At 54.1% G+C, this 17,320-nt stretch overlaps 1 protein-coding gene and 1 long non-coding RNA gene across 14 annotated transcripts in view; one reads left to right on the top strand and one right to left on the bottom strand.

The window, feature by feature from the left end:
* Positions 1–17,320, top strand: part of IQSEC1 (IQ motif and Sec7 domain ArfGEF 1) — a 374,166-nt gene that overhangs the window by 203,342 nt on the left and 153,504 nt on the right. The gene's annotated exons all lie outside the window — the stretch shown is intronic.
* LOC128929754 (uncharacterized) lies at positions 1,504–11,891 on the bottom strand. The gene is made up of 2 exons (XR_013527512.1): positions 11,736–11,891; positions 1,504–10,527 (listed from the first exon to the last, which is right to left on the bottom strand). It is a non-coding gene; the product is annotated as an uncharacterized LOC128929754 (long non-coding RNA).

The raw sequence follows: 17,320 nt of genomic DNA, 5'->3' as shown, positions 1-17,320 counted from the left end.
CATGTCCTCAAGGTTCATCCGTGCTGCAGCAGTGGTCAGAACTTCCTTCCTTTTTAAAGCTGAACACCGTTCCATTGTGCAGATCGACCACATTTTGTTCGTCCACTCACCCATCTATGGGCATTTGGTTGTTTCCGCCTTTTGGCTATTGTGAATAGTGCTGCTGTGGACACGGGTGTGCAAATACCTCTCCAAGTCCCAGGTTCCATTTCTTTTGGGTGTATACTCAGCAGTGGGATGGCTGGGTCAGATGGTGATTGGGTGTGGAGCTTTTTTGAGGAGCCGCCGTCCTGCTGTCTGCAGCGGCTACACTGCTTTACCTCCCTCCAGCAGTGCACAGGGTCCCAGTTTCTCCACATCTTTGCCATCACTTGTTATTTTGTTTGTCTTTAGTAATAATAGCCATCCTAATGGTGTAAAGTGGTATCTTGTGTTAAACGTCCCCTTCTTGAATGAGTGTGAGTGATGAAGGTTAGCTTACAAAAGGGATGCTTACGTCTTTGTTGTTTTTTTAAATGTATTCATATAACAGAGATTATTCACCCACATGGTATAAAAAAAGGCTGCACAGTTTCTATTTGGTTCCCTTGCTTCTTGTTCTGCCCAGAGGCCGCGGCTGTGTCCAGTTCCTTTGGGTCCTTGGTGAATTTCTATGCATGTGTATGAGTGCCTCATCGTTGAAGTGGTCCCTCAGCAAGCTGGTAACACAAAGCAGTTCAGTTTTCCCATCCCTGCTCTGTGGTTCTGGATTTGAGCCAGCGAAATGCTCAACTTGGGGGACTTGTGACCAGCCAGCCCCTGCAGGAGGCTGTGGTCTCCAAGGGAAGCCCTAGCCTGCTGCTTGCAGTGGGGCCTCCATGAAGGAAGCCCCGCCCTGTGTGTCTCCCCCAGGAAGGAGAAGGGAGGCTGGCGGGATTGGGCCTGAACATTCCAAGATGAACCCCCACCATACACCCACCTCCAGGAAGCCTATGCGTTGAGCCTCATCATTGTCACCTTGGTTGGCTCTCCGTCCAGGTCAGTCCTGGGCACAGTGGTCAGCATCTGTTTGCCAGTGGGCTCCAGATGTAGGCAGAGCTGCCAGAGGGCGTGTGGGAGTGGGGCCAGGGAAACTGACAGCCTAGGTGGTGCAGGGCAGGCCCCCACACCAAGAATCCGCACAGGTGTTTATGGGTGTGAGAATCTGCGAGCAGCTATCCGAGTCCAGTCCTCACTCCTCTTGACCTCTAAACCACAAAATGCATTTTGTATGATTTGAATATGCATTGAGTTTTCCAGGAATGCAATTGCTCTCGCAATTGAGGGAAGATCAAACTCTGATATGTTGGAGCTCGGCCAAGAGCTGCCACCATTCAGAGCGCTACATCACCAAGGATGGCATCTCTCATGGTGCCAGAGACCCTAGAGAACTCCAGCATCCATCTGGGTTTGTGGCCGCTGTCACACGACCAGGCCAGGTGACTAAAGGATAGGCCCACCCACCATTAATGTGACAAATCACCCTTTATTTTATTCTAAATTATTTTCCTCTTTATTTGTAATGTTGTCATCTGGGCATTCTCTTGGTTCTGTTTTAAATATGTGTTTAGATAGATCACATGACACATCAACTTCATTTGAGAAGAGAGAAGAGGATAGTGCAAATCTCTGGTGTTAAGGAGGGGGTGCTGGACAAAGGATTGTTGTGATAATGGAGCTACTGTGTATTTCGACTGTGGTGGTACTTGTATGTGCCTGTATGTGTGTGCATGTGTGTGCTTAGTTCTATGCAGCCTTATCATGTGTGTAGGCTCCACAGTATAAGCAAAACAGGAAATCTGCCTAAGACCGGGGGACAGTGCGGCATCAGAAAATCTGCCTAAGATGGGGGGACATTGCAGTGTCAGTATCCTGGTGGTGATGGAGTCCTATAGTTTTGTCAGATGTTACCGTTGGGGGAAACAATGTATATAAGATTTCTCTGTATTAAATATACAATTATCTCAAAATAAAGTTTAATTTTAAAAAAGTAAGAGTAGGTATCAGGTCTGACAGGCTGAAATCTCTGGTGACTAGAGGACAGCAGACAGCCAGTGACCTCCCAGTCTCAGTGCCTTGGTGGTACACATGGTCACCAACCTGTACTGCCCTCCCCTCCCTGACACCTGAGACACCTTGGCCCCTTCTGTCTAAGGCTGAATCCCACCAGGGGCAGTGGGATCAGCCCCTCACCCCAGAAAGGCAGCACAAGCCCCTTTTGCTGCCCGCTGGGGCCTGGCTGGCCCCCAGGGGTTCCGAGTTTAAGACCCTGCTCTGCCAGCAGGTGGTGGATATCAGCTGGCTGATGGAGCAGGGGTCTTATCCATTGTCCTCAGATGCCTCCCAGAATCAGGGCCCCAGCCCCAGCCCAGGCCTCTTCTCAGGTGTGCCTTCCTGCTCCCCCGGGCTTGCAGGACAGCCCTGCTGATGGCCACTCCTGCCCTCCTCTGCCCTGTGTCGGCAGCGTTCCTGATGTCACAGTCACCATACTTGTCTCTGCCTCCTGCCACCGCAGTAGGCAGCTGGGACAGAGACAAATAACATTCCATCAAATGCCATTTTGAAGACAAAAATGGACCAGTCAGCTAAGGCTACAAGGTTAAGGGAAGGAAGGAAGTACTTTTGATGACTTTGTCATTCTACAAATTGACTGTTCTATGAATTGGCTGTCAGTGAATTAACTTGTCACTGGTTGAAGGAAAGTCAGGGCATGGCCGGTGAGGTTGTGGGCAGGACTGGGGCAGCGAACAGGGCGGTGGGGAAGCCAGGCCAGGTGTGGTGTTGACTCTCTGAGGGGCCAGGATTTGCCCACTAGATTGCCCAGCCCAGGAGCCCCGGCTTTTCCCTCTCCTGTGCATCCTATTTCCTGAGTGTGAGCTCAGGATACAGGGCTCCGAGGAGCTCAGGCTGCACCAGAGATGTCCCTTCCCCCTTTGTCTCCTATGGTATGACCTTGCCGCACTGGCCTGACCTCCGAGGGTTGAGGGTCCTGTCAGAGCAACCCCTGTGGCTCAGCAGAGGGCTGACCTGAGCACGGCTAATAGAAAAATGTTTCATTGGCCCCAAGGGCTTCATTCCTCGTCAAGACATCCCTGGCATCTGCTTGGAATGATTACTAAGGGAAGTGATGCATCCTAAATCACCAGGCCCTGGCTGAAATTTGCTGCCTGTCTATCAGGTCTCTCGGTGGCCCACGATAACACAGCATTTTCCTCCCATTTGCCCTCCATTACCAAATAAGAGAGAAACACCCTCAAGTCTCTCCAGCCCCCTTCCTTATTCAGGCTTCTGTCCCTGACCATCTCTGGGCTACAGAGAGGTCGGGCTGCCTCATAGGAGCTCCCCAAGACCAGGTGGGCTCAAGATCTGGGGATAATCACAACCTTTTTCTGTACCTCCCCTGACAGGATCCACCACTCTCCATGGAACCCCTTATCTGCTGCCCAGTGGCTGTGTGACTTGGGGCAGACTACTTAACCTCTCTGAACCTAATTCCTTTTCTGTAAAATGAGGCTAATAATTCCAGCTTTGCAGGGTGGCCATCAGGACAGAATGAGATAATAAAGCCTGTGGTGTCTCTGGGACCTATAGAGATTATTCCTGTCCCCTTCTTCCCCTGGATTCTCATGGCAGGGGGCTGGGCTTCAGGATGTGCTAGGACTTAAGAAATGTGAACATCTGGGAAGGGAAGGGAGGTAGGGCTGTAACAGCATATCCATCAGGAGCCTTTGGGTGGCAAACAGCAGAAACTCAAGTAAGAGGGATTTCTGTGGTTACTGTCAGTGAATACCCCATGGTCTGGCTTCAGTGTGGCTGGCTCCAGGGGCTCCCATGCTCCTGTGGCCGTGTCCTGTGTGGAGGCTCCAGCCCCCTCAGCAGCCTCAGTCCCCCTGCTCCATCTGGGGCTCATGGCCATTCCTGAAACCATCTCTATCCCCAGGAGGAGCCATGTGCTGATTGGCCAGCCTCCTTCCCTTGGCCACACCTGGAGCTGGAGCATGGGGTCGGCCCCACTGAACCACGCACTGGGCTGGAAATTAGGAGGGGAATTCAAATGTGTGTGTTTGTTGGGGTGGGGGTAAATAAACCAAGTCTAGAAAGAGGCCATGGGCTTTGCTTGGAGTTAGAGGAGAGCCTGGCAGTTTGGGGCAAGTCTAGACTGAGCAGGCACCAAGGAGGCGAGCCCAGCACCCCATGCCGGGTGGCTGGCCCCTGGCATCAGCACAGGGTGGGGAATGTGGGGTCTGTGTGTCAGGGGGCTCTGTGGACCTTGGTGGGGGCAGGGGACTCCCTGTGCTAGGGAAGTCCTGGGACCCCTGATGTTCAGGATTCAGCTGTACCTCTGGGCTGGCACATCCCCCTCTTACTTTGCCAACTGGGACCTATAAACGAGCGATTTTTCTTACCATTTCATCTTTCCTCTATTCCTAGTGGTAGATATGTTTTTAAAACTGCCTAGGGCATTGTATGTTACGTGAGTAAACTCATCATTTATTCCAGATCCACCTGAAATCTTTTTTACCAGCACCTCAGGGAGGGGAAACCCTTCTTGGCTGTGCTGAGCCTCCCTGGGAAGGAATGGTATGGAGGAGAGGCAGTCACGCCTGTGCTGCTGGCTCTGTCCCACATCCCCATCTGTAATATGGGCCATTCCTGGCCTCGTGGGCCAGGATGATCACGATCCATGGTGTGGGAAGTGCACAGGGTGTTACTGAGCAAGAGCAACTTCTCAGGGAGGGCCAGGCCATGTGTGGCCTGGGATGCTGTGGCTGGAATTAATGTCACCTTTGCATGTGTGTGTCTCAATTAATAGAGCACTCATGTAGGAGGTAATGGGGAGAGACCCTGGGAACTACCCTGGAGGCAGTACAGGGCTCGGGGGCCCATGTGCAGAGGTGACTGGGGTCCATGAGGTATGTAGCTCCACTCAAGGCCCCCTCTGGGCTCAGGTGGGATTCAGACTCCAGGTGTTGGGCCTGGGGCCTGGGCACAGCCCCGTGTTCCCTCTGCTGAGTCTTGGCTCTCCGGGTGCCCATCTCAGGACCAAGGGTGCCTGTCTTCATGGTGGCAGGCTCCTCCTGGAGCTTCTGGCTGATGAGTCTCCCGGTCCTGGAGGCCCCGGGGGGCAGGGTTGATGCTGCTGACCAGACACACCGGCTCCCACCCTGCCCCAGCAGCTGTGGCTTTGCCTCTGTCCTATCCTTGTTCCTTAGACGTGCCCTTGGCCCATGATCCAGCCTTGGGCAGGTGGCCCCTTGCAGGAAGCCCAGATCCAGAGGGAGCATGAGCCCAGAGTGGGAGGGGACTATTCCCAGGGCTACCCCACCCATCAGTGGAAAGCCAGGGCATGGAATAAGGCCCTGAGACTGCAGGAATTGGTCACCCCTCTTCCTACAACTGCATCTGCTGTCACTGACATCAAACCTGGATCCAGGCGTAAGGTGCCGGGCCTGCCTGCAGGAGCCTGTTCACTAGAGGGCTTGGCCTTTCCCTGCCCTCTTTAGCCCCCTACTCCCACTCTCACTCCCTTCCTTTTGGCCACACCTGCCTCCTCTTTGCACGCCAACATGCACGACCATTTCCACCTCCCACCTTCCTCTCCCATGGTGCTGACTGGCCCAAAAGATGGCCCTTACCTGCTGTGTGACTGCAGACCACCCCATTACCTCTCTGAACCCCAGCTTGCTCCTCTGCAAAGTGGGAGAGATAACAACCCCTGCTCCCAAGGATGTTTGGGAGGACAGAGGTAATGTACTGGGCATACACTGGCACTCAGCACAGAAATTTCCACTGCCTGGATGCCATCCCAAGCTGGTGCCTCATCCCTTCTGAGGCCAGTGCTGAGCATGTCACCAACCCAGCATGTAGCACCCACAGCAACCCTGAGTGTACCCAGTTCTCCCATCAGACTGTGACCCCCTGAGGGCCACAGTTCACTGCTGCTGCAGAGTTATCCCTAGACCAACAGAGTGACCAGAGACCCACATTATCTCCTTTAGCCTGAAGTGTGTGTTGTCTCATTGTCGCTTTCTTTTTTTTTTTTTTTTTAAGACAGAGTCTCACTCTTGTTACCCAGGCTGGAGTGCAGTGGCACAATCTTGGCTCACTGCAACCTCCACCTCCCAGGTTTAAGCGATTCTCCTGCCTCAGCCTCCTGAGTAGCTGGGACTACAGGCATTCACAACCACGCCCAGCTAATTTTTGTATTTTTAGTAGAGATGGGGTTTCACCATGTTGGCCAGGATGGTCTCAATCTCTTGACCTTGTGATCTACCCGCCTTGGTCTCCCAAAGTGCTGGGATTACCACACCCAGCCATGTTGTCTCTTTTTTCCCTCCCCTCCCTCCCTCCTTCCCTGCTTCCCTCCCTTCCTTCCTTCATTCATTTTTTAGAAAGGGTCTTGCTCTGTTACCCAGGCTGGAGTATAGTGGCCCAATCTTGGTTCACTGCAGCCTTGAATTCCTGGGCTCAGGTGATCCTCCCACCTCAGCCTCCCAAGGTAGCTGGGACTACAGGCACCTACCACAACACTGGCTAATTTTTTATATTTTTTTGTAGAGACTGGGTTTTGCCGTGTTCTCCAGGCTGGTCTCGAACCCCTGGGGTTCCTCCTGCCTCAGTCTCCTGAAGTGCTGGGATTCCAGGCATGAGCCCACATACCACCTCTCTTTCTCACATCACCCAGAGGGTGCCCCTGTGCCAGGCCTGTGCCAGGTGGGCAGGGGGTGATAGGAAAAGCTGGAGGTGGTCTGAGGGGAGGCCAAGGCAGCTGCTGGAGCACAGGTGCCCAGGGTGCCCACAGAGATTCAGCCCAAGGCTGGGAGGCAGCAGGGGAAAACAGGGCATCAAAGGCATGGTAAACCATGGTGGTCTGGCCTGGGGGTCTGATGGGTGCCAGCGCCACTGCTGAGATAGGCCCCGGGGGTGGGTCTTGCTGGTGTAAGGAGAGCCCTATAGGACACCCAGCAAGGAGCCCAGGAGCACTGAGCTCCTTGTGTCTGGAAGTCGGGGTAGAAGGAGGTCAGACTCAGGACAGTGACCTTGGTGGCACCAAAGGGTAGAGGGAGCCCAGGAAGAGATGGCTATCCCAGGAGAGGCTGTGTCAGAGGCTGGCACCATCCCCACTCTCATATCCTGGTGAGGGCACTACCCCTCCATCCACCTCCTGCACCCTAGGGCTCAGCCCACCCCCCTGACTGAGGGAAGTGCTCTCCACTGCTGCCCGAAGCCATCAGCCACCCTCTGGGCTGAGGGCACCCAAGGCCTGATGCCCTGCTGCAGCTCTGTGCCAGAAGAATGCTCTGTGTCCCAAGCAGAGACAGATGCATGGGGAACAGAGCATGCCATGACAGCATCTTGTGCCCCTGAAACAGAAGCCCCGGCGCTCAGACGAAGCTTTCCAGCTCCTCCTTCTCATGCATGGTGGGGGATGGGAGGCAGGTTGGGCTCTCCGTTTATCCAGAAACCAACACAACCTTGAACCCACAGGCTGGGAGTGGGTTCTGCTTCCACGGTCCCATTAAGCTTCAGGTTCCCTGCAGCTGTCCTCCAGGTCCTCCTCTGGACAGTGCTGACCAGCCCCAAAGAGGGCCATCACCTTCTGTGTGACTTCAGACAACTCCTTTACCTTTTTGAACCCCAGCTTGCTCCTCCTCAAGGTGGGAGAGAAAACAACACTGCCCCCAAGAATGTTTGGAAGGACAGAGGTCATATAGCGGGCACACAAGGGCACTCAGCATATCATGGCCCTAACCTTTCTTGGCCTCTCCTAACTTTCACATCTCTATGGGGTTTGTATGGAAGTACCCAGCCCAGCCTGAGCACAGCGTCTGGCCCACAGTGGATTCAAAAATGTTTTTTCTTTTTTTTGAAACAGAGTCTCCCTCTGTCACCCAGGCTGAAGTGCAGTGATGCCATCTCAGCTCACTGCAACCTCCGCCCACCAGGTTTCAAGCAATTCTCCTGCCTCAGCCGCCTGAGTAGCTGGGACTACAGGTGTGCGCCACCACACCTGGCTAATTTTTGTATTTTTAGTAGAGACAGGATTTCACCATGTTGGCCAGGCTGGTCTCGAACTCCTGACCTCAAGTGATCCGCCTGCCTCGGTCTCCTGAAGTACGGGAATTACAGGTGTGAGCCACTGGGCCAGGCCTGAAAATGTTTTTTCTTAATGAGAAAGATGTGTGAGTTAAGCCTGAGCTGCTTTGTCACCTGCTGTCTGGGCTCCTGGCCCTCAGTTGCAGGGAGCCTGGGGGCAGATCTTCCTTTCATGTGTTTGCTGAGTGCAGGCATGGGGTGTGGGAGTGGGTAAGGAGAGCCCTAAACAGCAGGGAATTTTCCTCAGTCAGGTGGCTGAGCTCCTGGGCAGGGCCATTTGGCAGGATAGAGGGGCATTGGAGGCCAACCCTGGGCCAATCATTTCACTGTGCCAGTAGTAGGGCCTTCAGGCTGGCAGGATGTCTGGGGTCCCATCCTAGCCTAACCCTTGCTCATTGTGTGACCCTGTGCCAGGCGCGTCTCCTGTCTGTGCTCGGCCACCTAAGACCAGGCCTGGGGACAGTGGGGTGTTCCCTGCCACTTACTGGAAAAGCCCGTGTGCATGGAGTGTCTGTGTGTGTGTGGTGCTAAGAGTATGTCTTATGTGTGTGCTTGTCTGGCCATGTGAGGGCAGCATAGCTCTGAGGGTATGCTGTGGGTTGGGGGGCTGTCCTGTAGACCCGCCAATGGGCATGGAAAAGTCTATGGGGCCAAGACTGGCCTGGGGCCTCCACTGCACCAGCAGGTGTACACTGTGTCCCCATCACTGTTTTAGGTCAGGGGCTCAGGTCTGGGAGGGGGCTGTGAAGCAGAGGCCGCCTCTATCCCCTGGCTGTGTCTTCAGTCCACATGGGCAGCTGTGCCAGAGACTGAGCGGCCAGAGAGTCTGTCATTGGGGGAAGGCAGGAGCACATTGCCTCCAGGATAAGGCGTCTGTGTAAGGAACAAGAGACCTGGGGAATGTGGATGCATTGCAGGCACATAGATACCACCTGTCTCTGTGTGCATATGTGTCTGCTTACATTCACATAAGGAAATCCTGTAAGGGGGCCCAAGAGATAGGGCTCCGTGTAAGGAACAAGACACCAGGGGAACAGGTATTATGCATTGTGTGCCTGGCAGCCTGGTGGAGGGGGATCATTTAGAAGGGACACCTTCCACTTGACAACTTTTGTATTTTAGTTTTGAACCATGAGTACGCATTAGCGATTTTAAATTAAATTTTCAGAATGTGTAAGTTGCTGGTTCTGTGGTGGATTGGGTTGCTTTCTCAATATCCAGAGGGCCTCCAGTGGAAGGACACCCTCAGACACTCGCCTCAGCCAAGCCTCCATCCTGAGGTTGAGGAGCCCAAGGTGTTCTGGTTGGAGATTGGCCTCTTGAGCTGACTGGGTGCTCTTGGACCCTAGAGGAGGGAGCAGGGGACAGAGCCCCACAGGCTCAGGTCAGGAGCTGAGTGGAGCCACTTATCTGCTAAGGTGGCTTCGGGAGGTCTCTGCCTTTCTGAGCCTCAGTTTCCTCATCTGTAAAATGGGAATAAGAAACTCAAGCTTTTAAATTAAATGAGATCCTGTCAGCACCTGAAGAGTCTGACTGACACCTGGAGAACGGGAGGCTGAAAAGCCAGGAAGGACCCCCCAGAAAGGCCAGGCGGACCCCAGAGGGCTTATTGGAAGCTATATTTGCCCTATAGATGGAATGGGGCCAGACGGTTCTTGCAGGGCAAGGAGTTGAGGTTGGGAGGGCTGAACCCCAAGGTTTGTGGGTACCCCCTTCCCTCAAGCAGGTACTACACTAAGACTTCTCTCTGCTTGTTGCCCATCAGTGAATTGGGCCTAGGACTCGGCAGCAGTCCTGGGCTTGGGACCAAAGGACACCGATACACAGGCTTGGTCAGGCTCCAGGCCACACGGTGAGGCCTTGGTCCCACCCAGACAAGCCCAGGAGAAGCTGGACATGCCCTGACCCCGAGACACTCACAACTAATGCTGCTGCCTTAGGAAGAGAATCCCTGTGGAGCCTTTGGGGGTCACAGAAGAAGTTGGGATGGTGGGGTGACATCTTGGTGGTGCTACTTGGCAGGAGTGATGGGCCAGATAGGCCTCTCTGCAAGATAGGTGTTCGTTCCTGCAGTAGATGCCTGGCCTAGCCCCACCCCAGACCTGGACCCTGTACCCCAAGGCCCCTCCCTGGGATATTCTGAGGACACTCTGCAAGCCTTTGTCCTTGCTGGCCCCTTGCACACCACACCCTCCCTCTGTGACCTTGGTTCAGTAGTCACCTCCTCCTCAAGGCAGCTCTGGACCAGGTTAGTGGGGGCAGCTCCCTGCCCTGCCACCCTGCCCGTCCACGGTCTCCTGGTATTACTTTTTGGATCACTTGAGGTTTCCTTGTTTGTGTATTTTGCCTGTGCCCCTGCCCCACGTGGGTGGTGATGCCTCTGATCATGGCTAGGTGCCTCCGTTTTCACACCTGTAAAGTGGGGATGAGAATATCTCATGTCACAGGGTGGTTGTGAGCGTGAAATGAATCAGTGCTAAGCTCTTACACCTGATGTGAAGTGGGGGCTGCCTGGAGACTAGGTGGAATGAAGCATCGTTTCAATGTGGCCTGAGACTCTTCCTGCCAAAGTTAATAACCACTTCTCTAGACAAACTCCTCATGACACTGATGGGGAAACTGAGGCCCAGACAGGTCTCACCCCAGGGCTTCCACCTCACCACCCCGGGTTCTCTGTCCAGGAAGACCTCACTGAGACTCCCATCTGCCCCTGCAGCAGGGAGTTTACCAGACGCAAGCTGGCTGAGCTCCTGGGTAGGGCAGTTTGGCAGGATGGAGGGTTGTGGAGGCCAACCCTGGGACAATTGCCTCACTGTGCCCAGTGGGGCCCCCAGGCCCACAGGCAGGGCGGTCTGTGGCCCAGAGCCAGGACAGGAAGGCCGGTAGTGGGTGGACAGGAGCCTTCTGTGGCCTTCTCAGGGCTTGGGAGGCCTGGGCAGGACAGGAGGATGTGAGTCGCTGCAGCAGCCCCTCAGGCCACTTTATGAGGCGCCTCCAGCCGTCAGCTCATGGGAGCCTTGCTGTAACCTCTTATCAGCCCCATTTTACAAATGAGGACACTGAGGCTCAGGCAGGGTCATGTGGCTTGTGAGGACACTGGAAAGCCCCGCAGGGTCCATCTGACCTGAGTGCCCTGCTGTGGCCCCTGGGGTCCCGCTGTGTGACATTGGCAAATAGCCTTCCCCCTGGGGATAATGGAATGAGACCACAAGGTGAAACAATGACTTTCCTGGGCCCAAGTCCAGAGGCCACCTCTTCACTTCTCTGCACCTCAGCCTCAGGAGCCCCAGAGAGGAAGGATGACTGCATCCCATCCCCGAGTTCAAGGGGCACAGTGAGCCTGGGGGACCTGGCATCGCTGTTGGGCTCCCTTCTCTCTGGCAATGTCGGGGGGCGGGTGACGGGGGGCAGGAATGCAGACCCAGCATGCTCTTGTTCGCCTCATCTGTGACACAGCCCATAGCTCAGCTGTCGACACCAATGGATGACACATAAGCCACACGGCTAGGACCTGGCATATGGGGGACAGGGTAGAAGGGTGCCCACTACTTCCCCCCTTGCCCTCCTTTCTGCCCCAAACAGAGAAACTTTCGGAGCCCTAAAAATGGTCCAATACTCACAGTCCACTGCTGTTAGGAGCATGTTGGTCCCACCTCTGGGTGGGCATCCAGGTGTTCCCAGAGCGCGAAAAACATCCCGCCTGTGCCTCAGCCATGCCAGGAATTGGTCCTAAAGGAGAGACTGTGGCTGTGCACAGAACCCCTATTGAAGCCACTGCCTTGTTTACCAGGGCCAACGAAAGAGACCGAGCCAAGCTCAACACCCGCCGCGGGCAGGGGGAGTGCCTGCCAGGCTCCACCAGCTTTCCATGGGGCGAGGGGAGGAATGCTTCCAAACCCAGAAACACACTGGAGAGATGGTGTGAATCCGGGAAAGCGTTTCACAGAGTGGAGCATAGTTTTGTGTAACTAAAACACATCTACACCCAGGCACAGGCATAGCCAGAAAATCTCCTCACATATTAACACTGGGGGATCCCCAGGGAGTTGGAATGGTGGATAATTTTATTTTCCTTGTTGTGTTTCACTGTTATTTTCTAAAGTTGGTACAGTGAATATGTGCGACTTATTTAATAAGAGGGAGGCGGACGGTGGAACAGGGAGGTCTGTGGCCTCCCCACCCCTTTGGAAATTGAGGCAAATTACTCTCACAAGCCTTTCTGGGGCCTGTGGCAGTCTGAAGCATCCCTACCTCAGGCCCCTCCCGGGTCGTGCCCTCACTCCAAACCACAGACCCAGCCCACTCACCGGCTGCTGCCGGTGAGCCCAGTCATGGCAGCTGCCGGGGCTGTGAGCCAACTCCCAGAGTCTCCCTTGTCCCTGTGGTCCCTGCCTTCTTTCCCTTTTCCTCCCATTCCCTCTCAGGAACACACAAGGTCATCGTCTGGCTGAGACAGCTCAACGCTGCCTTTGGCCACCTGGACTCCACACCGGGGCCCGGATCCAAGTGTTCCTTCCAGAAAGCACACGGTGTTCTGGAAGAATTCTTACAGCAGCTAATGGGGTCTTTGAAATCAGACAGAACTGTCTAAACCTGGGAGGCCCGAGGGGATTCAGTGGTTCCGCATTGGGTCTGGGAGCTTCTGAAGCAGAAGGTGCATATAGACGCTCAGCAAGGATGATATGCAGGAGGCAGAGAAGCTCATGGAAGGATGGGCAGCAGCATCCCCGACGGGGAAACGAGGTTAAAACCACTGCTAGACGTGGCGCCGTGGACGTCTGTCCTAATGGCTAACATAGAAAGGGACAACGTGAAATGCCAGGAGGGCCGAGGGGAAACTGGATCACTCACCCGTTGCCGGTGGGAGTGTGAGATGGTACAGCCATGCTGGAAAACAGCTTGGCAGTTTCTTTAAAAACACGTCATACACACACCGTATGACTCACCAGCTGGACTCTTGGGCATTTATTCCAGAGAAGTGAAGACTTGGGTCTACACAAACACTGCTCCAGGAACACTTGTGGCTGTCCGAGTCCTAACAGCCCCCAAATCGGAAACGGCCCAGATGCCCTTAGCGGGCGAGTGGCTAAATACACTGTCCTGCCCATGCCAGGGAATGCTGCTCAGCAGAAAGGCAGAGCTGACCCTCCACGCCCAAGCATGGCTGAATGCAGTAGACATGGGGCTGAGTGCAGAAAGCCAGTCTTAAAAAGTGGCACGCTGGATGATTCCATTTGTATAGCACTTGAGAGATGAAAAAATGATGGGGATGGAGAAGAGATGGGCAGTTGCCAGGGATGAGGGCTGGTGGGAAGGGGTGAGGGGGCTACACAGGGTTCCCAGGGAGCCTGGTGAGGAGACAGCACTGTGCTGGATCATCACGGTGGCCACACAGGGCTGGGTTAGAGGGAATCACACGGACACACAGGTGTGGGTAACTGCTGAAGTCCCGATGGGCCCCGTGGGCTATTGCTCTCCTAGCATTGATGGTGTGCTGCAGTTGTACAAGATGTCATCTCTGGGAAAGGCTAGGGAGACGGCACACAGGATCCTGTACTTTTTGTTGGAAATGTTTATGTATCTATGGTTAAACAGTGTTTTTTAAAAGGCCAAGGTGCAGGAACTTGGTCTGCATTAGGGCCCAAGCATCGATATTTCTTAAAAGCACCCCAGCTGTTTACCATACAGCCAGGATAGAAACACTGACCACTTCCTCATTTAGCAGCGGGAAACTGAGGCAGGGAGGGGAGTTTCCAAGGTCATGCAGGTGCTGTGCAAGAAAGGGGATGACCTCCAGCTCCAGCCAAGCCTGAGGCCTGGGCTTCTACTCCAGGCCGGTGCTGGAGACGGAACGTGAGGCAGACTTTTTGTCTTCGTGTACATTGTTATTGAATTATTGTGTATGTACGGAAAGTGCACACTTCATCAGCGTATGGCCTGTAGAATTGCCACAAACTGAACACACTCATGTAACCAGCACCTGACCTCAGAACAGACCACACCCCAACATCCCCATGGTGCGGCTGCCAGTGGCAGCCCATTCCCTGGGGACCCTCTCCTGACTGTGCAGCACAGAGCCAGCACTTTTTCCTGCTCTGGAACTTTGCATCAATGGTCGGGTGCTGTTTAGAATCCGTGCCAGGGTGTAGGCCTGGGGCAACCAGTTGGTTCTGAAAAGGAAAGGAAGCAGCCTCCCCAGGAGGCCACGAAGTAGGCTGGGGGGGAGGAGGAGGGGCCTCACTCAGCACAGCTAGAATGGGCTGCTTGTCCCTGAGCCAGAAGTGAGGGATGGAGGAGGGGCTGAAGCCCTGCCTGGCTGATCAGCAGCTCTGTGTCCCTGAGCTTGGACCAGGGTCCCCTGAAGATGCTGGGAGGACCCGGAGCAGGGGAAGCAACACAGCTCCAGCAGGTGGACAGAGCTTTGGACATGGGGCTGGCAAAACTTCAGGGAGATGGGTGCCGCCGAGGTCGTTGCTGTACCTCTCTGACCCCTAGTGCCCCCCATATATAAAATGAGACTCATATATTTATATATGTAACAAGTATCTATTAACATAGAGTTAATGTGTTAATAAAATATATGTTCATGTTAATAGAACTAATATAACATTTATATTTTATTTGTATGTTGTTGCTGTCACACATTCATATATGTAATATAATACACTATAAGGTATATTGAATATCATACAAATCTTTTGGGTCCTGTCCTAATCAGAGGTAGCTTTTATGGAATGCTGACTCTGTTCTTGGCACTGTTTTACACCTTTTAAATGTATTAACATGTTTAATCTTCCAAAAATATTACAGATGAAAAACTAAACTGGAGCCCAGAGAAGTTAGTTAACTTGTCCAAGGGCACTCAGCTAATAGGTGGCACATCTAGGATTTGAACCCTGGCCCTCTTGGCTCTAGAACTCACATGTTAACCTTTAAGCTCTTGCATCTCAATATACACTAGTCTATGTAATAATAAATAATGAAGTGAGTATCTCAAATATGCATGCAATGGCACTTTCTGGTTTGCAAAGCCAGTTTGGGTTGATTCCAAATTCAGGTCTGCTGGGCTGGGAGTCTCTCTGGGGACCCTGTGCACCCTCACTCTGGGCCTTTCTTGCTGGGGCCTATTTCTGGCCTGTGCACTGCTGTGCTGAGCGATGAAGAAGGGTGGCAGGGAGAACAAGGCTTCTGTCTTGGCTAGACAAGGCTTCAGACAACTTGGACCCAACAGGGCAGCTGACAGAGGGAGGGTCTCCAAACAGAGCCAGTCCTAGCCGTACTGTGTGGGGGTGGGGGTGGGGGGGGCGCACCGAGACAGCTAGTGGGAGGAAATGCTGAGCGTTTCAGGCCGCAGAGGAGTCCCCGTTGGGGGACAGGGACACAGGTGGGGAGAAGTGGAGAAGGCAGGCAGGGGCTGCCTGCTGTGGGGTTCAGTGCTGGGCCGCAGCAGGCCTGCAAGGGCACGTTGCATCCTGCAGACAGTTTCCCAGCTTCACATGCAGACTTCGGTGACCATAGTCTCTGGCTGGAGAGAGAGCACTGCACACAGCTCAGTTCCTCGGACCCGTGTGCCACAGCATATAGGGTGTGACTGTACCTCCATTGTGGGGTTCAATGAGCTCGTACCTGTGAATGTTAACACTAACTCCTGCCACTTAGAAACTACTCAAAAAAAAATTGCTATTATTAGGGAAGTGAGAGAGAGGAGAAGAAAGGAAGGGAAGGAGGGAGAGAGGAAAGGAAGAAGGAAGGAGGAAGAAAGGAGTCCAGTGAGGAGGGTGCAAGGTAGGCAGTCAGAGAAAGGGGTGGACATTTGAGCAGGGTGTTGAAGTGTTTGCCTCTGGATAAAGAGGCAGGGAATGGAATGGTGGTCCATGTCCGGGGCCTCCCTGAGCCACATGTGCCTCAGCGTCTGTGATGTGGGGACATGATTCCATGTGCTTCATAAGGTGAATGCAAAGGTGGGGTGAGGAAGTGTTTGGGAAGAACACACAGCTCAAGGTGGGCTTGAGGCCAGTAGGTGAAGACATTGCTGTGTTTGTCATTGTTTGTCCTGAGGTGGCCAGAGTGGGACAGAGCTGGGAGCTGAATTACTATGCTTGTGGCAGGAGGGCTCTGGGCCTGAATACAGTGGGCTCTGCCTGTGGGGCCCGGGAACCTGGCACCATTTTGTGGTATCTTCTTTGCATCATATTGGTATCATCTCATGTGGCTTGTGTGCAGCTGAGCGGCCAGGCTGGGAGACGGAGGGCTGGGTTCTCTTATCCAGATCCAGGACTTCCTGAAGGCCGAAATTCCTCACCACACCCAGTGTGGGTCCTGACACTGGAAGGGAGGGAGGGCCTCCTTGCCACCCCGCTAACTCTCCCTCCTAGAAAACCTGTTGCCCACCCCAGTTTGGGCACAGGACTGTGACCAGACCAGGAAGTGAGCTCAGGACACCACCCCTCACATCTTTTCTTCATGATCTTTGGCAGGGCACGGCTGGCACACAGGTAGAGCTGCTGAGCCCATGGTGTATGGCCCTGGGTGGGTTCTGGCTCGAGGGCAGAGGGGTGCCATCTGTGGCCTCTTCGGCTGGGGCTGGGGAAGAAGAAAGCATTGCACTGCGGACGGGAGTCCCTGAGTGATGGTGTGTGGAGCGGGGACTGGCACTGGGGATTCAAATTTGCTGAGCACGGGGTCTACCAGTGGCCATGCTGGCAGCTAGACAGGAAATAGCGGAATCACAGGCCAGCATGGGACTGGGAAGGGAAGGTCAGCCTCCTTCCAGGAGTGCATCCACCAGGGCTCTTGTATGAGAGCAAGTAGGGAAATGGAGGCAAAGCTGGGATGGCCCATGGCAGGCAGCCTGCCTGGGCTCAGTATGTCAGAGCCCACTGTGGCAAAACATAGGCGCAGGCTTGGCTGTGCCCTGGACTTCTGAGGCCTCAGGTGGGGAGAAGCGTGTGGAGCAGTGATGAAGGGTGTGGGTGCCCCATTCAGAAAGGCAGGTGCCATTGGAGGAGAGGGTATTCCAAGGGCACGGTCTCTAGGGATCAGTCCTATGTCATAGTTGATGTTCCCATCTGGGCAGAGACAGGCAGTGTTGCTTGGGTGGGACCCCTCAGCCTTGAGGAAGTCATCACCCCAGGCCCTGCAGATGTAGAACATGGAGTGTGCTGTCAGGCAGAGCAGACAGACAGCCCTTTCACATGCATGCTTT

This window comes from Callithrix jacchus, chromosome 15 (assembly GCF_049354715.1).
Source record: "Callithrix jacchus isolate 240 chromosome 15, calJac240_pri, whole genome shotgun sequence".
NCBI lineage: Eukaryota > Metazoa > Chordata > Mammalia > Primates > Cebidae > Callithrix > Callithrix jacchus.
This window is presented reverse-complemented; position numbering and strand designations above follow the sequence as displayed.